The following is a 26350-nucleotide window of genomic DNA, read 5'->3' on the forward strand; positions in this document are numbered from 1 at the left end:
GATGACAGCTATAGCAGCCCGTTGTGCCCAGGCACCAGATGCAATTCCTGCAGGACAAACCCATCCTTTCCCCAGGATTTGCAGGAATTCTTCCAAAGATGGGGTTATCCTTATTTGGCTCCATCAAATCTTACTTGGCTCCATCAAACCAAGGGGCTGGCTCAGCATAACAGGACCAAGCATCCTTCCCCTGGCACCCAACAGGACCAATTCACCCAACCCAGCCCAGTGGGACCAACATCTTGGGGGGGGGGGGGGGGGGGCGCAGCATTTATCCACGTACAGAAACACCCTCCGTGGACACCTTCCCTATCTTGGAGCACCTCCAGGTGACGAGGACCATTGCACACAGCCCATGGGCACAGGGGGGGTTACACGGGGCAGGATCTGTCCCATCTCTCTGCCCATGACAGGAGAAAGCCCACGCTGTGCTGCAAAGCAGCCCGTGAGCTGAGCCTGCCATGGGAAGTGGTTTTACAGCCTCTGTGTTGCTGCCGAGCCCTTCACCACCCCGTGCTGGGGGAGCCGGCCAAGCCAAGGGGGGACCGAGGATGCTCTGGAGGTGATGCTGCTGCTTCGGCAGCGGGGAGAGCAGCCCCACGCTCTGCTGCGATGCTCCCCAGCGCACACCTGCAGCCCTGCCCACGGACAGGGGCTGAGGGGAGGCGCGATGGGGCACGAGCAGCGGCACCGGACTCCTCCTCCCACCGCAGGAGAGCTTTAGGAATCACCGCAAAGCAAGCAGCAAAGCACAACCGAGGGCTCCAAACCTCAGCTTGAGGCTGCCCACGTCCTGCCCCAGCACAAACCAACAGGGCCGCTGGGCTTCCATCCCTTAAGGATATGGATTTAGCTGCAGTCACCTCTTGAACCCGACTGTTTAAGTTCAGCTCTTGCCTTCCTGTTTCCTTTCTCGCTGCCGGCCAGGCCTGCCTTTTGTGACTTAGTGGTTGTTTTTTTAACACATCCTCTCTGCTGACACCAAGGACTTTTGAGTTTCCTTCTCGGTGCTTTCTGGATCTGCAGGACCGGCTTCCTCCTCCTCTGCAGCAGGGGGGAAGAGCTACCCTGCCTGAAATCCAGTCTGCATCCATGTTAATGATGCTCTTATAGAATCCCAGAATCCCAGACTGGTTTGGGTTGGAAACGACCTTAAAGCTCATCCAGCTCCAACTCCTGCCACAGGCAGGGACACCTTCCACTAGAGCAGCTTGCTCCAAGCACCCTGTGTCCAACCTGGCCTTGACCACTGCCAGGGATGGGGCAGCCACAGCTTCTCCCTTCAATGCATCTCAGCTCCTCAGCTTCTTCATAGGGAAGAACTCCTGCTTAAGAGCTCATCTCCATCTCCCCTCTGGCAGGTTAAAGCCATTCCCCTTGCCCTGTCACTGTCCCCATTAGCCTGCAAAGCCACTGGCAATGCTCTTGCCACCAACCACTGACCCAAGCCGGCTTTGCTGCGGGATGCAGCAAAGGGGATGTGCACCCGTACAGGGATGTCCCTGGCACCGCAGCGGGCAGCGAGCGCAGCCATGAAGGACTCCAACTCGCCAGCACAGCATTGTTTAGCACCTCTTTATCTCCAAACCACACCAAGATCAAAACCACACCAACAAGCTAAAGTCTCCTCCAAGGCTTCTATTCTGGTTTCAGGATGATGCTATCTGGGTTCCTGTGTCGAGCCTCCAGATGCAGGCAGGGGGAGGGGAAGAGGAAGGCGGCCGAAACACGGCTCCGGAGCACAGCTCCCGCTCAGAAACGCAGCTGGAGCCTCCCCAGGGCCGAATCCTGCTCGTCCACAGCAAGCACAAACCCAGCGCCCGATATCCCCCGCACGCCTGGTGCCTATGGGAAGGTCCCTGCTTCCCCAAGCATCAGCAGCCGAGCCGAGGGCTCAGGTCCTCCTGCCTGCGCAGGATCCATCCTGGCGGCTGCAGGTACAAACCTCGGGAGGCTCAGGAGAGCCGGAGCGAAGCCGGATTGGATCGGGTCCCTGAGGAACAGGAACAAGACACAGATATCCCTGACCCAGATTCAGGAAGCTCTCCGGAGGGAAGCAGATGCCAACCAGCTCTGCTGAGCTGTAACAAAACCACGCGCCCTGCCAAGACGGGCAGAGCCTGGGGAGGGAGCGAGGCGCATCCCAGAGTGATGCCGGAGAGCTGGCATTTGCCTGTGCAAGGGCAGGGAGACAGGAAGGACAGGGAGGCAATTATTAAACCGGGGGGTACCCAGAGGAGCTGTGGCTGCGCCATCCCTGGAAGTGCTCAAGGCCAGGTTTGATGGGGCTGGGAGCATCCTGCTCCAGTGCAAGGTGCCCCTGGAAGAAGGGAGCCTGGGCAAGGCCACCAGGGAACCAGCATCACCCCGTGCCAAGGCAAGGACACAGCTTCCTGGGGGAAAAGCCCAAGGGACAGCACCCCCTTTCCCTGGGCACAGCCTCTTGCGTGGAGCATCCCTGTGCCACCTCCATCCATCCCCAGGGAGGAGCAGCCGGACCACACGGAGCCATTCCCCTTCCCTTGTGTCCTTATCCATCAGCAGCTCGGGAGCTGGAGGCCGGGGGTAATTTTCCCCTCTGTGCTAAGTAGGGTTTTCTAAATGAAGGGAAGCAAGAGCCCATTATCCAGCTCCATCACCCACCCCACGGCTCCCTGCAGGGCATGAAATAACCAGCTGCCAGCTCCCCATAGCCCCGCGCCGTGGCAATGAGATCGCAGCTTCCCCTGTCACCGTTGTCAGAGCAGGATTTAGATACCTGGTAATGAGGAGGTTTAATGTGACAGATGAGAGGTTGACTCATTAAAAAGGAACGGAGCGAGAAGGAGGGAGCTGAATCCGGGCTCGGATCCTGCGCTCGGGAATCGGGAGGTTGTCCCCGGAGCATGGAATGGGTGAGGGTTCCTAAACGGAAGGGATCCTCCAGCAGCTCTCAGCCCCACTTGCCCCAGTGCTGAGGCCACAGGGAGGAAAAGGAGGGATGGAGGAGCAGGATGTGGGGCCACCAGTTCGTACCCCCAAAGCACACCGCACCAAGAGGGGGGAACTGCTGCCTTCAGCTCCTGCACCAGGGGTGGGATCCCAGGCTGGGACACCGGAACGGGGCTCCCCGTGGTGGGAGGAGGAGGAGGAAACCTCCCCTGCAGGGAATTTAGGGGCTCTCCTTGCAAGGGGATGGGATTCCCCCCCCCCCCGGTAGCGCAGAGCACAGCTCTCCCCATGGTGGGTTTTACCCAGGGGAAACTCCATGAGACCCAATTGCTGCTCCGGACCCTCTGTGAGAGGGATGGAAACCCACGGCAGCCCCACGGGACAGGGCAGAGAGTGGAGCTGTCCCAAGGGAAACATCCCCCGTGTCCATGGGGATGGGGGACGCACCCTCCACGGCCAGCACAGGGCATCCTGCTGCCACCTCCCCTTCACCCGAGGGCAGCGGGGTCCCAAGCTCCATCCCCAGCCCTCGAGGATGCTCCCAAAGGCTCAGCCCTTCCCCAAGGGGCCACCAAGATCTTTCAAACCGGCCTCCCCAACCCACTTCTTGTTCTTCCTCCACCCCCAGGCTCTGGTGAGTAAGAGCAGCAATGCCCGGAGTCATGGGGCTGCAGGCTTATTTGCATCTCCTCGCTGCTAAACCACATCCATGCCCACAGCAGCCCTCACATCCAGCAGGTCTACAGATGTGAGGGCAGCGCTGAAGCAGATGCTGCTCCTGCATCACCCCATCGCACCCTCAGGTCAGGGTTTCACCACTAAGCTAACAGACAGGGAGCAGCAGCATCCTCAGGGTCTGCAGGGTCCAGCACATGCACCGAGGAGCTGGTGAAGCCAGGAGCTTCCCAGCATTGGGAAGGGGATGGGAGTCACCAGCTCCTCTTGACCATGAGAAGAAGGATATGAACTTCAGCAAAGTCAAGCTTAGGAGCGTAACTGATGCAAATGAACTTGATTTGCCACTGCTGTGACAATGCTGAGCCCTGGGAGGGTGACCCCAGAGAGTGGAGGGATGGATGGGAAGGACTCAGCCAGCACCACCAGGACCAGGCTCCTTCCTCCATCCTGGTGCTCAGACTCAACCATCACAGCTCTCACCAGCCCCTGGCTCTCCCAACGTGGAAACAACCCCACACAAACCAGTGTCCTGGCCATCTCCTTTTCTCAGGGGTGGATGTGCCCATCCACCCGTCCACATTCCCACCCCAAAACCTGCTTTGGTCCATAGCCACGGGCTCATCAAACAGCCGGATCCTTCCAGGTCCACAAACAGCATAAATCACCCGGGTCCGTAACAGCACCATGCAGGAAGCAAGGCCCAGCTGCCCTGGCTCAGCAGCAGGGTGCATGCCCATGGTGGGACAGGGAGAGCTCCTCACCCCGTGTCCCTGCATCACAAGGCGGGTGGGTGAGGATCCAGCCCCGACAGCTGGTGCTCAGCTGTTGCTGCTCACTCACAGGAACCCTTCTAGACCCAGGGGCACCGATCCTGCTCTGCCCGTGCCACCAACATCAAGCCAAGGCAATGGCCATCACTGGCAGCTCCGGTCAGACCCATTGGTGATGGCTCCCATCAGCAGGGAGCAACCGACTCCTCCAGACCCCTCTGCTGTGCCCTGAGAGACCCCCCCCTGCATCCTGCATCCTGCATCCCGCCCTGGGACAGCACAAGAGGGATGTGGAGCTGCTGGAGCAGGGCTGGAGCATCCCTGCTCTGGAGCCAGGCTGGGAGAGCTGAGCTGGGGCAGCCTGGAGAAGAGAAGGGTCCTCAAGGGGAGACCTGAGAGCAGCTCCAGTGCCTGAAGGGGCTGCAGGAAACCTGGAGAGGGGCTTGGGATGCAGGGACAGGGCAAGGGGAATGGCTTTAACCTGCCAGAGGGGGGATGGAGAAGGCAGAAGCTCTTCCCTGTGAGGGTGGTGGGACACTGGGATGGGTTGAATGGAGAAGGTTTGGATGCCCCATCCCTGGCAGTGCTCAAGGCCAGGTTGGACACAGGGGCTTGGAGCACCCTGCTCCAGTGGAAGGTGGCCCTGCCCGTGGCAGGGGTTGGAGCTGGAGGAGCCCGAAGGTGCCTTCATCCCAACCCATTCCATAATTGTATGATTAAGATGGAAAAAGCTTTTTCTGGGATGAGCCAAGCCCAGCGCCAGCCCCAGCCCCAGGGACTGGACTCTAAAGCAAGGAGGGAGTTAACGGGAGGCGTTTGAAACCCCCAACCCCAACCTCAGGAGGAAGCCCAATAAATCACCTCCCCAGCACGAGGATGGAGTAAACACGGTGCCTGCTCCCCGCTTTCCTGTTTGCTGTCCCACATCCGAGCTCAAACAACCGCTTCCAAGCAGCCACAGCACCCGTGTCGGGCCCCAGCATCACCCCTACCACAGGGGACCACGGCTCTGAGCGCCCCACATAGGGGCTGGATTCCTCCCCAGTCTGCCTCCACCTGCTTGTGCTTTCCTTCCCCATCTATACCCAAACAGGAGGGAATCTCAGCTCACCCACTCCCCACCGGGGAGCCGCGGGCTCCCTCCCTGCCTCAGTTTCCCCCTCTCCATGCAGCTGAACCTCCCAACATTGGAATTTCACCCCCAACCCCCCCCCCATTTCCAACCCCCAACCCCATCTCCCTCCCTGCTCAAGCAGCCCTGGATCAAAAGCAACGGGGTCCTGATTTCCGGGCACTTTTGTGCTTTACCACGAACACAAAGGGGGAAAAGAAAACCCAAAACAGAGGCAAGACTCACATTGAAGAGCTGTGTCGGGAGCAGTAAAGGGGGGGTCTGGGGCAATCACACCCCCCCCCTCCACGGCAGAGCAGCGGTGACCGTGCTGGAGGCTGACCATAGATAAGGGCTCTATATTCGGCGCTGAAAGGCGATCGGGCTGGGGCTGTGCCGGGGCTGCTGCTCCGGCTCCAAACTCAGCACCGAGCCTGCAGCGTCACCCGTGTTTCAATAAGGAAGGAACGAAAAGAGGAGGAGGAGGAGGAGGAAGGAGGAGGGGAAATCAATAAATAAAAAGGGGAGAAGGGGGGGGGGGGGGGGAGAAAAGCGCCGGTAACAACAGCACCGAAATCCCGACCGAAACCCAGGGAAAAGCAGGCACAGGGAGGGGAAAGGGGGGAGAAGGAATGAAAGGAAACCCGGTTTGGGGCTGGCGAGCCTGGGAGCGACGCCTGCTTTAAAAAAAGAAGTGGCTAATTTTAACTCTCCAGTGGAAAGAGTGAGAGGGGCTTCCAGGAGCCAGGGCGGCTGCGTCCTCCTCCTGCCGCCACGGAGGGAGGCAGCGCTTGGATGGAGCCACCGGTCCCACATGGAACCACCCCAAAGCCCCCCGGGTTTGGGTGCCCGAAGGGTTGGGGAGTGAGCCCCCAGAAGGGCTCGCTTGCAAACAGCCTGAAGGCAGCAGCCCCGATGCTCACTTCCTCCATCATCCCAAACCTAGGGGCAAGGAGGCAGGATGGGGATGGAGCCATGGGTGCAGCGGGAGCGTGGGCCCGGCTGCTGGGTCACTGTGGGCAGATGACATTTCTGCACATGCATTCCTGACCACGCTGGCTTTTCCCCAAGGGAAAAGAGCTCTGAAGGCATTTCCCCACCACCACCCCGTCGGTGGCCACGCACTGGGTGAGCTCAGACAAGCAGAGCTGGGCCCACAAGAGGCCACGTGGCTCCATAGGGAGCTAAGCTAAAAGGTGATGTCCAGCAGCAGGAAACCAGGATCTCACCTCTCCCAAAGGCGGAAAGAGCCAAGAAGTGGGATTTTCGGTGAGCCCATCGGTTGGTTTTTACAAGCTCTCTCCAGAGATGGGGAGGATCCTGCTGGATGCAAACACCTCGGTACCAAGAAGGCTGCACCCTCATGCTTGGAGCTTCAAAACGAAGCACTAAACCTCAAGAGAACCCCATGAGAGGCCTTCGAGGGCAGAGGAGCAGAGCCGCTGACCCAAAGGCTCTCCCCAAAACAACTGGAAAACAACCTTGGGCTGCAAAACCCCATGGAGACACAAGGAGGTTGGCACAAGCCCTGCAGCTCGTCCCTGCCGTTGGTCCGAAGGACCACGTGCTTTCCCGAGCACGGCTGCAGCGAGATGATGCGAAAGTCTCCAGGACGTGAAAGAGCTGATTCAGTTCAGGTCACGGGCCCGAGGAGATGGGATTGGGCTGTGAGAGGTTTTCCTGGTGCACCTCAAATGGGGCTGGCCCCAGGAAGACAAAATGCCTATTGACGGCGGGCAGTGATGCTGCACGGCGCAGGCTGCCTCGGGATGAAAGCTCCCGGTGCCCGGCTCGATGTTGCTCTTCTGATTGCTCCGCTCCTGTGGCTCGCAGGGCGAAGGGGAGCAGCCCCCAGAGAGGCTTTTGGTCTCCCCGAGCTGCACAGCACCGCTGCTCCTTGGAGCGAGCCACGATGCAGCTGAGGCATCACTTGCGGCGCTCCTCCTCCCCTGCTCAGAGCGCTGCGCTGGCGCCGGCAGCAGCACGGGGCTCTGTGGGAGGATGCTGCCAACCCAAAAGCCTGGGATTTGGGGGAGCCCAGGCAATAAGGAGCCTGTGTAGCTGGTGGGAACGGAGCCGTGAGCAGGGGGTATGGGGTGGGGGAACGCAGCTCATCACAGAGCGGTTTGGGTTGGAAGGGGTCGGAAAGCTCCTCCAGTTCCAACGCCCTGCCCTGGGCCATTCCCCCTCGCCCATTTCCAGCGATCCTGCCAGCGTCCTGGGGCACCAGGCCCACGGCACTCGGGGGCTGTGTAAATCCTGCCCTCCATTCCCAGCCGAGCCATCCCAGCCCCGCTTTCCTCCAGCGCTCCACAGCCCAAACCGAGATGGAGCAGGGCCCTGCCCCTGCGTCTGCCCTGACAAGCCTGAGGAGCTGCTCTTGGTTTCTATCATCAGCGTAAGTGATGGCAGGATGAAGCCCTTGGTGCTGACCTTGCGGAGGAAGCAGCGACTGCTCTCCCCAGCTCCAGATAAATCACTGCCCCTTCTCCAGCATGAGAAAGCCATCGCAAGCCAGCGCTCCCTAAGCAGCGGTGACAGAGCCCCCTCCGTCAGGAGCCGGGCTCCCGTTGTCTCTCCCTGCATTGATTTCACTATCAGGTACAGAAGATGCATCCCATCAGACCACAGAGCCCTCATAAATGGGGCCCGCGGCGTTGTCTCTACCACAACCTCACTGCAGCCAAGGGAGAGGCCAACAGTTACCAGAACAGCAATAAACAGGCAGAGAAGGTGGAGAAGGGGGAAAACCAGGATATGGGGCCCGCTCCCAACAAGGAACAAGAGAAGAGTGGGTCTGGAGCAGGGGAGATGCACGGCCCCCAGCAGGTGAACTCAAGGGGGCAGGGGCTCCAGGAGGTTGGGGTTTCCCCTCCTACCTGCTACACAGCCTCCTGCATCTTCTGCTCCTGCCAGAGGATGAGCTGCAGGCACCGCTCCTCAATCACACTGCAAGGGAAGAGCAAGCAGACATCAGTGCGAGGGGCTGGGAGCAAGGACAAGGCTCCCCATGCTTCAGAGGGGACACTGAGAAGGTCCCAGACCCCCCCTACCGAGTGAGGGGACAGGAGCTGGGGATCCCCTCCTGCACTGCCCTCATCCTGAGCATCGCTGCAAGGACCCAGGAGCCCCAGCGCTGAGAGCATCCCAGTGGCCGGAGGTGGGGATGGGACACGGGAACCTTTGGGAGCCCAAAAGGAAAGGGGGGGGGGGGGGGGGAAGGAGTTTTCTGCCCCTTTTTCCCCGCTGAACAAAAGGGAAACTGAGGCAGCAGGGCCAGGACCTGGCTCTGGGAATGCACCGCAGCCTCTCCCCACCTCCGGTGCTGCAACAGAGCAAGGAATTGTGCTCGGCTCCCTCATCCCCTGCTCCAAGCAGGGAGCCAGGCTCCCCCCCTCCCACGGCCAGCTCACTTCCTGACCCGACCAAATCCAGCCCGAACAAAGCCTCCGAGGCGGGCGTGTGGTTCAGGTCGGGAATGCACACGGAGGGGACACCCCAAAGCAGGCGCTTTCCGGGCTGCCAAGAGCATCCAACCCCACGCCACGCATCTGGGGCCCTGCTGATGGCTGCGTGAGGTTGGTACCCAGGCCACAGAGGCCAGGGTTTAATGCAAAGGGTGCTCCAGGAGCATCTTCTCCTGGGAGCAGATGACCTGGTGTGATAGGATCACAGAACCCCAGCCTGGCTTGGGGTGAAGGGGCCTTAAAGCTCATCCAGCTCCATCCCCATGCCATGGGCAGGGACAGCTTCCACTGGAGCAGCTGGCTCCAAGCAACCAACCTGGAAGGTCTGCACGGGAGGAATGCTGCCCAGGAAGAGGTTTCATAATGCTCTTGTATGAGCTGAGGTGGGGAAAGGGATGGAGGCAGCAAAGGCGGTGAATTCCCCTTTCTAAGGGAAGAAAGAGAGGGGAGGAAAAGGGAGGAAGAGCAGACAAGCTTCCTGCCCAGCTCTGGGGCAGAAACGCTGAGCAGGCAAGAAAACGGTTCCTGTTTGACAACCAAAGCTTTGGGAAAGGTCTCGGAGTGAGATCTGCCCCAGGAACAGTGGGAAACCCTCCCCCAGCATGGGGGCACCTCGGGGGGGCTTTAATGGATGGACTGGGGCTGGTGCAGCCTGACAGGGACAGGATGCTCCAAGCTGCCCCGAAGGATCCCAGGGGATGTGAAGGGATGGCTCCAGGTGACAACCCCGGATGCTCGGGTACCTGCTGGGCTGATGCTCGGCACGGGGCCTTTGCTAATACCCCCAAATACCCAGAATCACAGACACTAAAGAGCCTTCTCTTCTCCAAGCTGGACAAGCCCAGCCCTCTCAGCCTGCCATATATGTATTTATACATATATATACCCACATATATACATAAATCCCTAAATATATATATACCCACATATATACACATCCCCCAAATATATACAACCCCATATACATTTACAGACACACACCCCCCTGACTACATCATGCATATATGTAATACCCCCAAATAAATAACCCCCTTGAGCCATTAGAGGAAGGGTCTGAGGCAAAGCCCATCCTCGCTGCACACAGAAGGCTGGAAGCCACTAAAGTGAGCTCCCGGCTGGGTGCTGGTGCCCCATGGGATACCCCGCAGGGCCATGGGGCCGTCCCAAAGCTGAGGGGGAGATGGATGGAGCTCCTCCGGGCTGAAGGGGACAAGAGGGAGGCGCAGATTGCGGAGGGGAAGCAGCCGACCGCAATCTCTCCTTCCCCTTTCTCTGTGTTTCCTTTAGCAACGGGCTCGGGGCCGCAAACGTTTGGATGCCAAACCCAAACTTCCCCCCCCCTTCATCCCCATCTCCAAGCTCCTGACCTGCTCCATGGCTTCTCTGCCAGGAATTCTGGACCCCCATCCCAAAGATGCTGACCCCAGACTCTGGGGCTGGGCCATGCCGAGCTCAGAGCATCCCAGCAGCAGCATGGACCAGCTCCCCAAGCCCCCAAAGGCCGTTCTCCCTTTCTCCAACCCAGGAAACCAAAGCATCTCAGCCATAACTCAGCCCTCAGCCCGCACCAGCCACCGGGAATACCCCCCCCAGGCCTTCATTAGGCCTGATTTGTCTTTTCCCTTTGGGTTTCCTGCGGCTTGCCACCAAGGGATGGGAAGGGACAAACCGGGAGAGATCCCACTGCAGGCAGGAGCACCGGGCGGGACAGTGCCGGTGGTTCCATGGAGCAAGAAACCACAGCTCCCAAGCACCCATCGTGCCGGATCCCACACTCCAGGGATGGGAGCCACGAGGGGGACATCCACCTCCAGCAGCACCAGATGCTCAGCTGGAGATGCGGGGATGAGCGACGGCACGGGAGCGATGGCACAAGCCCGTTGTGCCAAGGACACATCCTCACCGTGCAGAAGGTGCGACCACCACCACCAAAGCCTGCACAGGGATGGGGCAAAAGCACGGGGGGGGGGGGCTCATCCTCACCTTGCAGAGGTTTTGCCCCCATAGAGGGTCCCAGCATGGGTTTCCTGCCCAAATCCGTCCCTTGGGTGCTCTCTGTCACAGCCACCACGGAGGGGTTGCGACGTTGGCCAATGGCCCTGCCAGGACCTGGGGGACACCAAGGGGGTGCTGGGGGGGGAAAGAGTGCAACCGTTGGAGCCGCTGAGTTTCGCTCTCGCCACCCCAGTTCCCCCTTGGGTGGAGATGCAGAACTGAAACCTCCAGATGTAGGGACGAGGGTGGGGGAGATGGGAGGGCAGGGGACCAGCACGGGGCTCGGCAGGGGGATGGAGGGGGGACCAGGAGTTGCCATAGGGGATGGAGAGGGGACCAGGAGTTGCCATAGGGGATGGAGAGGGGACCAGGAGTTGCCATAGGGGATGGAGAGGGGACCAGGAGTTGCCATAGGGGGATGGAGAGGGGACCAGGAGTTGCCATAGGGGATGGAGAGGGGACCAGGAGTTGCCATAGGGGATGGAGAGGGGACCAGGAGTTGCCATAGGGGATGGAGAGGGGACCAGGAGTTGCCATAGGGGATGGAGAGGGGACCAGGAGTTGCCATAGGGGATGGAGAGGGGACCTGGAGTTGCCAAGGATTCACAGAATGGTTTGGGTTGGAAAAGACCTTAAGCTCCTCCAGCTCCAACCCCTGCCACAGGCAGGGACCCCTTCCACTGGAGCAGGGTGCTCCAAGCCCCTGTGTCCAACCTGGCCTTGAGCACTGCCAGGGATGGGGCAGCCACAGCTTCTCTGTGCCAGCGCCTCAGCACCCTCACAGGGAAGAGCTTCTGCCTTATCTCTGACCTGAACATCCCCTGGTCCAGTCTGAACCCATCACCCCTTTCCTATCGCTGCGCTCCCTGATGAAGAATCCCCTCTCCAGCACGGAGATACCACACATTGCCTTGCATGGGGGTCCCAGCTCCCCTACTGAGGAACAGCAACCCCATGGGCCCCAAGGCTGATGCAGCACTTGCCCCCATCCCGAGCCCAGGAACCCAGGAAAAGGAAACCACCCTCACGAAGAGCAAAGCCCTTTTGCTTTGCTCTGAGTCGTGCTCTGCCGTCGCCTGAGTCAGCAGCCTGCACCCAGCCTCTCCCTATGGAAACCAAACAAACACCTTCCCCCAGGTCCAAACCCTGCAGCCCATCCATCTCCCTGCTCTGGCAAAGAGCAGCAGGTCCCCAGGACCTCCTGCCTGCCATCCAGGTGATGCACTGGGGGGGGCTGCTGCTTGCACCCCAAACCCCTGTGCTGGCACGACTGCCGGTGCACAGGGAGGAGGGGGGAAGTCACTAGGAAGGACCAGGCAACACCCAGAGCATCCTCTGCCCCATGGTGGCAATGGGGACACGCTGGAAAATCCCAGGCCAGCTCCGGGGCTGGAAGCTGAGAGCTTTCTTTAAGGCTGTTCATAAAGGGTGACTTGCAAACAGGCAAGAAGAAGGCCCTCCCTGCGCACAGGAGAGGTGCCCTGTGCTCCAACACAGGGCAGCAGAGATTTGCATCTCATGCCGGGTTGTGCCACAGACCCTCCTGCGTGTCCTGACCTAAACCAGCCTCTGCTGATGCTTCAGGCACCCAGCACCTCTCAATAGTCCAACTGGTGCCTCCAGCCCTGCCTCTTCCAACGCCTGAGCATCCTCTGGGGAAGGAACTGCTCCTCGTCTCCATCTAAACCGCATCCCAACGAAGCCAGCATCCACCAGGACAATCATCCCCACCCTTAAACAAGGGTTTAAGCCCCCAAACCCCCTCGGTAGCCCCGTGCAGGGAAGGGAACTGCTCCCCAAAGCCCACATCCACTTCTTTGATGCTGGAGATACCAAAGCCTCCAGATGAAGCTATTCCTCCCCAGCGAGGTGCCGAGCATCACTCGCACATGCGGTGCCGTCGTCAGCAACTCCCACACTGCCCCCCACGTACACCACTGAGAGGGGAAGGCACGAGGAGGGGGGGTGGTGGTGGAGGCACCTACAGAGAGAAGATCTGGGTGTGATGGGGGGCACAGTGAAGGGAGCAGCACGAATCCATGGAACACCCCCCCTCTCCATGGGGCAATGATGCCTCCATGGCCAGCACTTCCCGGGATGGGAAGTGATGGATCTACCCCAATCACCCTGGGGAAAACCTCAAAGGCAACCCTCACTCGCACCAGCCAGCACAAAACGTGGGGTCTATCAAGTGTTGGAATGCCAGCCTGGTTTGGGATGAAGGGACCTTAAAGCTCATCCAGCTCCATGGGCAGGGACACCTTCCACTCGAGCCCCATCCAACGCTGCTGGGGATGGTTCATCCCAACCTGCCCTCTCAGACCAATTTTCAGTGGGAATCCCAGCGTTCTGATGTAGGAGGATGGAGCAGAAGCAGCTCTCGGGCCTGGGAGCCAATCCCAACCAACAGAAAGTGTTTTCCTTTCTAATGCCATGATTTTCTTTAGCTAATCTCTCCAGTGGAAAGGGAAGACGGGCGCGGGATGCTGCCGGCGGGATACAGCACACGTAGCGCCCCAGCCAGGACTCCATGCCCTGCTCCCCATTCCTATCCCTTTTGGTCATATTTATCCTGCCTTCTTCTCGGAATCACTGTGCAGGGGTAGAACAACAACAGCAGAGCTCTGGGAAACTCTTCACAGGGGGGATTTGGCTCCATTCCCCTTTTAAAACTCCCTTTTTCCCTTTGGGTTTTCCCTGCTTTGCACAGGGGGGTTCTGAGATCCCTTCCCAGCCCCAGCAGATCCCTCTGCTCCCATTTGCTTTGCCCTTCCCTGGCAGAAAAGTGGGGTCCTCACCTGGCTGGAGATCAGGGAGTCATTTGAGTTGGAAAAGACCTTTAGGACCATTGAGATGATGCTTTTCCTGCCGCAAAAGGAGCCCTGCTCATGGGATGCTCAGCAAAACGGGAAGTTTTAGAAGTGGGAAGGAGCACAACCACCCAGGAATGGGGTTTGTTTCCTATCCAAGGCAAGACCTTGGATGGATGCAGCAGGAGGGGACAAGAAGACCCAGGAGCAGGGCTGGAGCAGCACACCAGAGCCAGGAGCTGGTTGCACCCCTTTGCCAAGCCACGTGGCCTCATCCATCCCCCAAGGAAGCAGAGAGCCAGGGCAGGGAGGAGGCCGTCGGATGCCATGCCCGGAGCCCATAAATTACAGCAGGGAAAAGGAGTTGCGTTTGCCCTATTTCTTATCTGCTTGGAAACGGCACCGCTTTCCCAGCTGCAAAGGCAGCTCTGTTCCCAGGAATTTCAGCAAAGCCATGACCTCCTTCCAGGATCATACAGTATATGGTGGCGGGGAGCCAGGGCTAATTATAGGCACAGGAAAAGGGGAAAGAGGCGGCTGGAAAAGCTCTACCTTTCCCAGCGGCTGGAAGCAGGGCAGCACGGCCCCAAGGTGGGAGCATCCCAAAGGGCAGGGTGAGAAGAGCACAGCCCCGCGCTCCTGGACATCACCATTCCCCTCTTCCGGAAGGATACAAATCACAGCTCCCCAATTCCTTCACGCCCTGGGAAGCTCCACAACGGGAGCAGGACCTGGGGCTGCTCCAGCAATGGCACAAGGAGCACTAATGGCTCAATCCTACCCCGGGGTCCCTGGGGAGATCCCATCTCCTGGAGCCGAGCGATGCCCCAAGCCCTTCGCTGTGCCCTGGCAGAGCCAAAAGGATGCTCTCCACATTCCGAAGGCAAATAAATGTGCATTAAACTTTCAACAGCAGCAAACGCTCCGGAGAAGGAGCATTTAGAGCCTGGGTCATGTTCATCCCCTTCTCCCGACCCCACCATTCCTGGCACGGAGGATGGATGAGGACACAGGAACCTACGCGCCAGCAAAGAGGAGGTTGGACAGGAAAGCACTAGAACCTTTCAGCCACCGTGGTTCTCCTCCAAGCCACGTTCCCACCCCAAACCCAGGGCTAACGAACACATCCCACCTATCCCCTTTGGAAAGGGGGGGGAAAAGCCTCTTGCTTGAGTCTCCGCTCATCTCTGCTCGCTTATCCCCCCTGGACTGCGCTTCCCTGCTTGCTGCGCGCGTGGGAAGCGTGGCTTTGGGTTTGCTCTTGGCACTCACTCCTCAGACCATCTCCTGGGATCCTGCAGGTCGCAGCCGGCGAGGCCAAGCCCCGCTCCATCACCCGGCCAGGCAGGATTCCCACTCCCCGGCTCCAAAGTGCCTTCCAAACCTGAGGCTTGCAGCGATCCTGACCCCCACCCTGCCCCGGGGGCTGCAGAGCTGCTGCCATCACTCAGCAGGACAAGGGAAGGATGCAGGAGCTGGGTGCTGGCAGCACGGAGCATCGGGGCATCAGCTCCAGCTTCCCAGCGGGAAAGCGGCCGCTCGCTAAGGGAAGGAATCCACCCGCACACGCCGGCTCCATCCGATGCCCTTTTTAAGGCTCCTATGGCAGTGGGAAGGGGGATATCCAGCACCGAGCTCACTGGATAACCCCAGCTACAGCCTTGGCACCCGGGGGTGCCGCAGCAGGGACACTCGGGGCCGCTCTTAGGGATGAACCAGACCAGCTCCGGTTCCCACCACCAACACAGGCAGCGATGGAGGGGAAGATCACCTGAAACATCCCTGCAGACCACCCCAAAGTCATCCCCACCTCTCTGAGCAGAGCCCATCTCCCCCAGCGCTGCCGTGGCACCGGTGGGAATGACACAGCCCCTTCCCAGCCCGGGACCGCCGCCACACAGGGCTCTCTAAGCCCTCCCGGGATAACAAGCTCACAATGAGATCCTAATGAAGGATTAGGGAAATAGAGTTTAAAGAGATTAATCTGGGTGCAGCACTGAAACTTCTTTTTCCGTGGGCCCATCCACACGGAGCTGCCCCCGCTGCCGGCTCCGGCCACTCGGGATGGTTTTTCCGTGCAAAGAGGGGCTGAGCCTGTGGAAAGGATGGAGGAACACGCACCAAAACCCAGCTTGTGGCGCCTGCAAGCCCTGCCCGAGGCCCTTTAAAAGTGAGCCAGAGGCTCCCTTCATCTCTCCCCTCCCACACCAGTCCCTTCCCATCTGCATCCCAGCTGCGCGCAGCGATGCTCTGGTCCCTGTCCTAATGCGCGGCGCGGTTATCCGCCCGAGCCGGAGCCTTCCAAGAAGCCCCAGGGAAGCAGGTACTCAACTCTCATTCAGGGAAAGTTATTAATAGGCATTTCTTGGCTCTAGGCAAACAGAGCAAGAAGTCAGCCCTGGCCTCAAAGAGCTCGGCGTGACTGCCAGCCCCACGCGCTCCCAAAGGTCAGGAGCCTGCTTCGCCCCCAAACCAGACGGTGCTGGTTTAAAATAGAAAGCATCACATCTGGGGGTGCTTTTTGGGGAGGGGGGGTGTGGATTTGGCCACTCATTATTTTCCCTGCAATCACAACCATCAGTAACTTTCTCCTACTGGAGAAAAGGCAATGCCACTTCTGCCCCCATCCCGGGATTCCAGGAGCTGGGAATCCACTCAGCCAGCCCCACGAGCAGCGGCGCCGCAGGCAAAAGAGGCTGGCGGGGAGCAGGGCTCATCCCAAAGGCAACGGGGCTCATCCCATGGGAGCGGGGCGATGGCTCGAAGCAAGCCCCTTGGATTCCAGCGGAGCCATCCAAAGCCACGCGCCGGAGGGGAGGTGGGATGGGGATGAAACAGCCCCGTCGCAAGGCTGCGACCCAAATCAAATGAAGATGTTTGGAGCGGATCCAGATGTTTATTAGGGATATAGGGTATAAATAATTACCCAGTAGGAACTGTGTTCACAGGCAGCAAGCCCCTTATCTAAACCTGATCGCAGCACAACACGGGCCCAGATGCAAAAGAAGAACCATGGCACCGGTTTTAACCCCAGTAAGCCCTGGATGCTCAGACTGGAGCTGCCAGCACCCAGACCTCATGGGGACACAGCTCTGGGAAGGGAGCAGAAGGAATGGATGAGGTGAGGGTGCAGGGAGCTGAACCCTGCCCCGTGCTTGGCACCGGCTGCAGGTAATGCGGCACCAGCAGGGACAGGAGCCGCTTGTGCCATTGACCGGATCCCTCCAGGCCTGTAAAAACCCAGCTGCTTAAAATACACCAGCAAACCAAACCCTCCCTGGCCCAGCAACCTCCGAGCCTGGACGCTGCAATCGCCTCCAAACACATGGCCCTAAGATGCCAAATGGCAGAGGGGGGACGGCGACAGCACCGCAGCATCACCACCACCAAGCCCAAGCCGAAGGGCTCGCACACAACTGAGAAACAGGCCAAGAAAAGGCTTTAACAGCTCAAACCCCCCCAACCTGAGCCGCTCTCTCAGCATCACCAAACCTACCCCACGTGGGAGGTGCTGGTGGCCCTCACCCCCCACCACCAGCATCCCAAAAACTCCAGCACCCCACCAGAGAGGGTTGGAGAGGAGAAAGGCTGGAAACTTACTGTAGGAAATGGGCTGCTCGGCTCCGACTCCCTTGTCCCTACTGGTGGGAAAGTCTATAAATCTCTAATAAAGAGGGGAAAAAAAACCCACCCAACAATAAATCCCCTCCCATTTTATTCCTTGTCTCTCCCCCTGCTTCCAAAGGATTGCGAAAGCGAGAGGGCAGCCGGGGCTTGGATCTGCGGCATTTCTGAGTTCCTACGGAGTCTGGGCTCCCTGCCACCAGCAACAGCGGCTCTGGGGGTGTGGAAAAAGAGAGGGGGGAAAAAGGAGGAGAAGAGAGAAAAAAAATAGGGGAAAAAAAAAGGAAAAAAGTCCTGTTTATTTTGGGGGATGAGGCACAAAGCGCGGCTCCGGCATTCCCGCAGCATCCGCGCGCGCCAACAGGAGCGACTTTGGGATGCAAAGCCTGGACTTGGGGTGCAAACACGGAGCTGGCAGAGGATGCTCGCTGCTGGGGGTACACAGAAGTGAGGAGCCATCTCCTCCATAAGGAACACAACGCGTCCCGGGGTACATGCACCCATCCCAGGGAGCACCCATGGGTGCTAACGGTGCCTCGGCCCTGCTCCGGTCGCTGTAAGGGGAATTACCAGAGACAGGCTGGAAGAAAAGCCTCCTCCAGCCATGACCCAGATTCCCCTCCAGCCTGATCCCTCACTGAAGTAATAATCCTTGGAGGGCTTCTGGTCCTTCTCTTCCCCCCCCCCCTTCCCTTTCAAATCCATCCCTGCACGTTGCCATGGCGATGAGGGTGATGCTATAATTTCGGCATTACAGAGAAGAGAAGGTGCCTGGTACGCGAACGAGCTGCAATGGGGATGTATTTAGGGGAAAAGAATTAAAAGAGAGGAAAACAATGACCAAGGCAGCACCTTGGCTTCATCAGCAAGATGCTGGGCTGACCCAGGGCTGATGGATCCTCCCTGCTACAGAGATCTGGTAGATCCCCCTCTCCTGCCCTCTGGGAGAGCATCCCGGGGCAACAACACAAGAGGGACAGGGAGCTGTTGGGGCGAGGCCAGAGGAGGAGCTCTTGCTGTACCCAAGGCTGCCCTGAGCTTGAACACCCTATTTTGGGGGGTGGTGTTGAGCCCACCACAGCTCAGCACCCGACCACTGCCAAAACCAACCAACTCCGCAAAGCAGCAGCTCCAAAAGAGCTCCTCAGCCCTTATTTCACCTTCATTTTCCACCACCTTTCCTTTCCACCTTCCTTTGCCCACCTTAGGTCCTGGTGGCATCCCATCACCACCAGGATGTGGGACCCCTGGAGCTCCCATCCAGCTCCCCATGGGAGAAAACCCCTCTGTTGCTCCATGGCTTTGCAAGGCCATGATACAGCCCTGGGTGCTCTCAGGGTCTAATGCGGTGTCAGTGTGGTTTCCGCACAGGAGGGATGAACCAGGACCCAAGCCGGAGCACTGAGGGCTTCACCCCTCCAAACCCCACCGGCCTCAAGCTGTCCTGCAGCTTTAGCCCCACTTCCACCCCCCTGTGCCCCATCCCACCGCATCGCCCCGCACCCAGAGCACCGAGCTTCCAATGGACCCACAACCAAAACCGCATCGTACACAAACAGCTCTGCCCAAACACAGCCCAACAGCCCATGACCCCCAGCACGGGGGACGTGAGCTGCCAGTGGGCTCACGGGGTCCCAAAGGAAGCCAGAAAGCCCCATGGGGGCCGCCTCGCCCCATACCAAGCTCACCTACACACCCTTCGTAATGGGTGAGGTGAGCAGAAGGCGCTTCGGTCCAGTGCCGGCATGGGGCACAGCATCCACAGCCTGCACCCCTTGGGTTGGGTATGAGGTGTGAGGAAGACCCCGGTAGCAAAACCCAAGTGGTTGGCATGAGGGGAGGGTGTGGAAATCACCGTGCCAGAGCCATGGTGCCTGGACACAGCTCCAAAAGGCAGCGTAAAGCAGGGATGTTCAGAGTGGGGCCAGGATGCTCGGAGGGGAACTGGGATGCTTGGAGGGGGCCGGGATGCTCGGAGGGGACCGGGATGCTCAGAGGGGACCAGGATGCTGGGGCAAAAAGGTCTCCCGAGCCCATAAATGCATGCACAGCATTGTAAACCCAGGCAATCCAGCCATGGGGTAGCACAGCGGGGCTCGCAGCACTCCTCAGTGCACATCCACTTGTAGAACCTCAAGGAGACAAGAAAATTCAGAGCATTCGGTTTCAGTGCCCCAAAAGGAGCCAACCCCTCAAACGGGCACCTTCAGCATCCAACCTGTCAGCCTTGAGCCATCAGGGTGGCTTTTGACAGGGCCCTGAGCTCCGTATTTCGCCTCTAAGGTATTTATCTGTGAGAAGCTAAAAACCAAGCCGCATTTGCATGACAAAAAGAGCCCGGGTTGCTCAGGACCTGTGCGGCAAGGCAGGGACAGGGCATGCAAAGCAGCCTTCCTCCCTCGCCAAGCAGAAGGCGCTGAAGGTCACCCGAGCGGATGCTGAGCTCGCGGTGCCTGGTCCTATCCGCTGGAAAGGACACGGCAAGAACATCATCCCTGATGGGGAAACCTCTTCCCAACCTTCCCACTGACACCCCATCCAGCTGGAGCGGCCCTTTGGGGCACAGGGGCAGGCGTGAAACCCTGCTTGCGCCCGACCTTAAAACCTCCAGGATCAGAGGGCAATGAGCAGGGCTTGCACCGACTCAACTTGATTTGCAACCAGAATCCATCACTCCACGCAGCTTGGTCCCCCCTCAGAAGCAGGGTCTGCAGGGGGGATGAGGAGCCCACTGGCAGCGCAGTGATGTGCAATGAGCCTTTCCCCACCACGCTCCTTCCAAGGTGGCCCCAACGCAGCTCCTCCAGCACCCCAGGAGCACGCACGCACCCAGCACCACGCTGGGCTCAACCCAGCACCGACGTCATTGTTTTGGGACAAAGTCCCTTCTATGACCCGGTGCCACCCAACTCCCCGTCACCTCCTTATCTCCATCACAACCCCTTTACACCCGCCCTGCAGCTCAATTAGAATCATAGAATGGGTTGGGTTGGAAAGGACCTTAAGATCAGCCAGTTCCAAACCCCTGCCATGGGCAGGGACCCCTCACACTAAACCATCTCACCCAAGGCCTCCTCCAACCTGGTCTTGAACACTGCCAGGGATGGAGCATTCACAACCTCCCTGGGCAACCCATTCCAGTGCCTCAGCACCCTCAAAAGCAAAGAACTTCTTCCTCAGATCCAATCTAAACTTCCCCTGTTTCAGTTTTAACCCGTTATCCCTTGTCCTATCACTATACAGTCCCTAACGAAGAGTCCCTCCCCGGCACCCTATAGCCCCCCTTCAGATACTGGAATATCTGAGGTCTCCATGCAGCCTTCTCTTCTCCAGGCTGAACAGCCCCAACTTCCTCAGCCTGTCTCCATACAGGAGGTGCTCCAGCCCCTGAGCATCCTCATGGCCCTCCTGTGGCCTTGTTCCAACAGTTCCACGTCCTTTTGACATTGAGGACCCCAGAACTGCACACAATGCTCCAGGTGAGCTCTCACAAGAGCAGAGCAAAGGGCCAGGATCACCTCCTTGGACCCGCTGGTCACGCTCCTTTGGATGCAGCCCAACCATCCCCAACACCAACGGGGATCACCCCCCCCCCCAAAAAAAAGCCAGATGCTCATCTCTTCCAGCACCGGGGAGAGGATTGATGGAGGGAGCAAGAAGCAGCCACCAGCTGCCGCGGGGAAGAGGCTTGGCTGCCTCCACCGCCAGCATCCTGCTCCAACCATTTGTTCTGCTTCTATTTTGGAGCGCGCTGGGGCTCGGCGGCTCCCAACCTTCCCAGCGCCACAGATTCTGTGCTCGGAGGCAGCGCCGGCTCCGCTCCCCGCCTTGGCAGCGGCATCCGAGCGGGGCCCGGGGATATTTTTGCTCCAGCGAGCCGGGAGGTGCGAGTTTTCCCGGCGGCGCGGGGGAAGGAGGGCTGTGGTGAGGCAGGGAGCGAGGATGGGCTCCATCCCCGCGCTCCCAGCGCAAGGAACGGGGAGTCCACACCTTGGAAACAGTGGAGCATCGAAGCCCTAAGGGGAAAGCATCGCTCCAGAAGAGCACAGAGAGCCCCAAGCCCGCAGGCACCAGTCCATGCACCTGGAGAAGAGCCCGGCACGCACGGAGCATCATAGAGCGGTGTGGGCTGGGAAGGGCCTTAAAGCTCAACCAGTTCCAAGGGCAGGGACACCTTCCACTAGAGCAGGATGCTCCAAGCCCCATCCAACCTGGCCTTGAGCACAGCTTCTCTGGGCACCCCCCTCACACAGGGAAGGATTTCATTCTTATATCCAACCTGATGTATTCATCCTTATATCCAACCTGATGTATTCATCCTTATATCCAACCTGATGTATTCATCCTTATATCCAACCTGATGCATTCATCCTTATATCCAACCTGATGCATTCATCCTTATATCCAACCTGATGCATTCATCCTTATATCCAACCTGATGCATTCATCCTTATATCCAACCTGATGTATTCATCCTTATATCCAACCTGATGCATTCATCCTTATATCCAACCTGATGCATTCATCCTTATATCCAGCCTGATGTATCCAATCTGATGTACTCATCCTTATATCCAGCCTGATGTATCCAATCTGATGTACTCATCCTTATATCCAACCTGATGTATCCAACCTGATGTATTCATCCTTATATCCAACCTGATGTATCCAACCTGATGTATTCATCCTTATATCCAACCTGATGTATCCAACCTGATGTACTCATCCTTATATCCAACCTGATGCATTCATCCCCATATCCAACCTCATACACTGCCTGTGTGATCCCAAGCGCTGGAATACCAGATGAAAACTGCCCTGAGCCCACATCCAAGCACGCCCTGCCCTCACCCAGCTGCAGTGGAGGAGTTAGCAAAGCACGCTGTCTGCTATCCCTGCGTTGTCTTAAGGGCAGAGACGCGTCTCCAAGGAGCACGGGGTTTATCCCTAGGAATAACTGCACCTCGCAGTGCAAGGTGGAAGGTGCCCCTGCCCATGGCACCGGGTTGGAACTGGAGGAGCTTTAAGGTCCCTTGAACCCAACCCAGGCTGGGATTCGTGGATTCCATCGCACTGATTTATCTCCCGCTCCCAGGAGAAGATGCTCCTGGACCACCCCAGCCTGGGGCTGCGGGGCAGGGCAGCCTCGGCAGCACAACAAATGCCTGGCAGGTCCAAAGGACTGCTTCGCATTCCTCATTTTACACAGCATTACCTTTTCCTTCCTTGGCAGTGGAAAACTCCTGCGCTGGGACCGCGGCTCAAGGTTATGGCTTGGGCTGGGGGAGGATTTCAGGCTTTACAACCCAGGAATTCCAGGCAGAAACCCAGAAACTTTGCCAGCTTTGTCCTAAACACAACGGTTTTTCACCCAAATTATTCCATTTCTTCAACTTGTCTTTTTTTTTCCAGCAGGTTTTAAGTAAACCCCATTTTCCTGTCCCCAAAATAAGGATGCTTCCAGCAGAAACCTCTCACTGACACCATGGACATTTTCCCATTCCCTATTTCTTCTCCTGAGGAAAACCAACCCAACCCGACCCCATGAACCTTCCCCACCTGCAAGACATGGGATGTGTTCCTGGGTTTCTGCAGTGCCCAAGGAAGTGTTCCCTGAAGTCTTCCAATAACTGGAGAGGAAAAATGCTCTTAAAAAATTAAGTTTCATCTTAATAATAATTAATAATAATAATAATAATAATGATGAAGCTTTCCAAAAGGATGGAGAGAAGTGACATTGGTCCAAAAGGCACTTTCATTTCCAAAGGCAGATGCAAACTTTCAAACCAAGGCTATTTATAACCACTGCTTATAGCCATCAATAACACCTTCCGCCCCACGAGCTCCACTGCATCCTCCTGGGTAGGGAAGATGCTGCCAACAGCCCCAGCACCCTGCTGTGGGGTGCAGGATGATGCCAATAATCCCTGCCTGTTGCAGAAGGAGGAAGAGGAGGAGGAGGAATCCCTTTGCTGCCTTCTCAGATGAGCCTACAAGAGGTGACCCCCTTGCAGCCCTGGGATGGGCACGGGGTCAGGGACCTGGCCCCGTTTGCTGCCCCCCAAATCTCTTTACTCCTTTTCGGGGCTGGGAAAAGAAACTCAACCACCAAACATCGGGGAGCTGCGACTTCCTGCTTCCTATAAAAGGGGGAAGAGCCGCGGGGGAGATCCCCCTTCCCTCCCCATGGCACCCGGACCCCACACGCGCCCCGAGCATCCCAGATGGGAGGCACCTCCTGCTCTGGAAGCGGTTTTGGGCTGGTGCCGGCCGCTTGCTGGAAGCCGTTTGAAGTTCTGGAAAGAGAAACGATTCCTCCTCCTCCTCCTCTTCCTCCTTGCCCAGAAATAGGCCAGTTAATTACCCCCTTTCCAACCCCAAACCCAACACTGAGTCAAGGCAGGAGGTGGGAGCGCTTCAGCCCCGCGCTGGCTCAGCCCCAAAGCCACCGCAGCACGGCTTTGACCTTGAGACGTCCACGCCGGGGCATGGGGGCAATGGCAAGCACAGATGGCAAGGCCTCAGCTCCCTCCTGCTCCCGGAGCTCAGTCAGCACCGGTCCGTTACAAGGAGGAGGGTCGGGAACGCGGGTGCTGAGGAGCCCCTTCCACACGCGGCCTCCAGGAAAACCCATGGGGAATCGCACGTTGGGAAAGCATCCGTGTCCTGCTCGGCACAGCCCCGGCTGCTTCGCGCCGGGACACCACGGTGGTGGCTCCTGGGTGGTGGCCACAGCCTGACACATCCCAGCGCGGCCACCATCCTGCCCTACCGGCTTGTCCTGGCACGGATCCGGTGCTCTGCTGTCATAGGGGATGGTTTGAGGGAAAGGGACCTTGGAGCTCATCCACGTCCAACCCCCTGCCACCGGCAGGGCCACCTTCCACTGGAGCAGGACGCTCCAAGCCCCTGTGTCCGACACTGCCAGGGATGGGGCAGCCACAGCTTCTCTGTGCCAGGGCCTCAGCACCCTCACAGGGAAGAGCTTCTGCCTTAGATCCAACCTTTGTTTCAGTCTGAACCCATCACCCCTTGTCTATCAGCACAGCCCCTGATGAAAGCCCCTCTCCAGCATCCTTGTAGCCCCCTCCAGGCACTGGATGCTGCTGCGAGGTCCCCCCGCAGCTCAGCTCATCCAGACCCACTATCCCACTGCTATCCAGGGGCACCTCTAGCTCAGGAGATGGGAAACCGAGGAGCAGCCCCCAACCTGGACACAAGCACCATGGGCCGAGCTTCCCCCCAAAACTCCCCCCATCCTGCACCCAGGATGCAGATCCCCCCATCCTCTCAGCCACCATTGAAGAGAAAGCAAACATACACACACCCCCCCATAATAAACCACCCCAAATCCACGTCTTTAACTCCACGTGGGCACTGGGGCTTTATTCCTCAGAGGATGCAAGCTCCCGTCTTGTTTTCAAGCAGTGGGGAGCTCCAGCAGGGAGACACCAGGAGCGAGGGAAAAAGGGAAAAACAGAAGGAAAAAGCACAAGGAAACCAAACTGGAGCGCGAGATGAAACCCGACAGATCTGTGGAGGGAGAGCTGCTGGCAGGCAGACAGCTAGATCCATCTTGAGAGCAAAAGCAAAGTGCTGCTCAAACAAGGCACAGGGAAAAACCTCGAGGTCTTTCCGGCACTGCCTAAGCTCCCATGGAACAAAATGAGGAGGAAATTCCAGCTTTTTCTTGAAAGCTGCTCTAATTAGAAGCGGGGGGGGGAAAGGAAGGAGAAAGGAATTGGAGGTGCGCTGATGGGAAAGGGATAAAGAGCATCTCGAGGAGGAGAAGGGCTGATGCATCCCATGGTCCTGCTGTCAGCGGCCGCGGGATTCTGCTCTTCCTCCTCCTCCCTGCCCCTGCTGTGACTCACTTGCTCTGTGCTGGCCGCGCCTGGCTAGAGCAGAGCCACAGCTTCCCGGGGGCAGGAATGTCATCTGCAATAGAGTCACCTCGGAGCTGGGGATGGCTCAGCCTCCAGGACCTGCCAAAACAGCGACCCAAACCCGAGCCCCGGCCCTGGGCGCAGATGGGGAGAGGCAAAGGGGGGTTTGGGGGGGGGTATTTTTAGCTGTGGCTGCAGATGGGGAAGTCCGGCCACGGCATCTACGCAGCAGCCCCCCATCAGCTCAGGCCACCTCCATGTGCTCCCGGGTATTAACGGGGTTTAATGGGATGCTGCCGGCTCACTTCCCAAGCCTCGGGGGCAGTGCCTGGCCAGGGCTGCTCGCTCCACCAGCACTGGGCACCCAGCCCCAGCACCACGCATCCCTCTCCTTCCTTTCCCTCTGCTCCCAAGGAAGCCACCCATCGCTGGGGTACATCCCACAGCATCCCATGGCGGGTCCAGCCGAGCGATGCCGACCTGAGACAAGGAAGCAGCTCTGGCTTGGGGACAAACACAAGGGAAAAGTCATTTCCGCCCCTTCACCCCGGATGGGTTTTGGGGTCACAGGGACAGAGCCCTCCTGGTCCTGTGGGATGAGCTGGGCGGCATCACCCTCCACCCGCTCCATCCTTCGCCAGCGCCTCCGGGTACCACGGAGCTGGGTCCCGCTCCCGGACTTTTGGGGCTTTGTTCTCCAAAGATGCCATTTGGCCGCCCCGGCAGCACGGAGGGACCTCGAAGTGGATGTGGTTTATGACCATATTTAGGCTCCTTTACGTTGCCAGAGTGGCAGGAAAGGGCTGCGGCATGAAATGAGAATCAGACCCCACTTGTTTCACTTGGCAGCCTGGGAAAAATCCACCCCGGGTGACTCCGGCACCGTCCGAGCCTCCACCCTGCCCGCTCGGGGCCGGGATAAAACAGCAAGAGCCCTTTCCAGCGCTTCCCAAACGGAGCCGAGAGCCCTACGCGGACGAGGAGGGAACGGGGCGGTGGGAATGACACACATGAACCACAATCCCCTTCCGAGAGCAGCACCGAAGCAAAGGGATGTGCCCAAGGTCACTCCTCAAGG

The 26350-nt window shown here is 58.6% G+C and overlaps 1 protein-coding gene across 11 annotated transcripts in view; it reads right to left on the minus strand.

Annotated features, from left to right (window-relative positions):
- The window catches only part of MEF2D (myocyte enhancer factor 2D), a 59398-nt gene that overhangs the window by 31273 nt on the left and 1775 nt on the right, over window positions 1-26350 (minus strand). For 8 of the 11 annotated variants that reach the window (XM_057409998.1, XM_057409994.1, XM_057409993.1 and 5 more), the window contains exon 2: window positions 8370-8439. The exons of 1 other annotated variant lie outside the window; for it this stretch is intronic. The gene's annotated coding sequence lies outside the window, so the exon portion shown is untranslated. Of the gene's footprint in view, window positions 1-5736; window positions 5759-8369; window positions 8440-17362; window positions 17431-26350 lie in introns of those variants that run through there. 2 more of the 11 variants (XM_057409989.1, XM_057409991.1) reach the window with 2 other exon arrangements.

Source organism: Pezoporus wallicus, unplaced genomic scaffold (assembly GCF_028554395.1).
Source record: "Pezoporus wallicus isolate ANWC-B61680 ecotype Strahan unplaced genomic scaffold, APGP_CSIRO_Pwel_v1 contig_12477, whole genome shotgun sequence".
In the NCBI taxonomy this organism is placed as follows: domain Eukaryota; kingdom Metazoa; phylum Chordata; class Aves; order Psittaciformes; family Psittacidae; genus Pezoporus; species Pezoporus wallicus.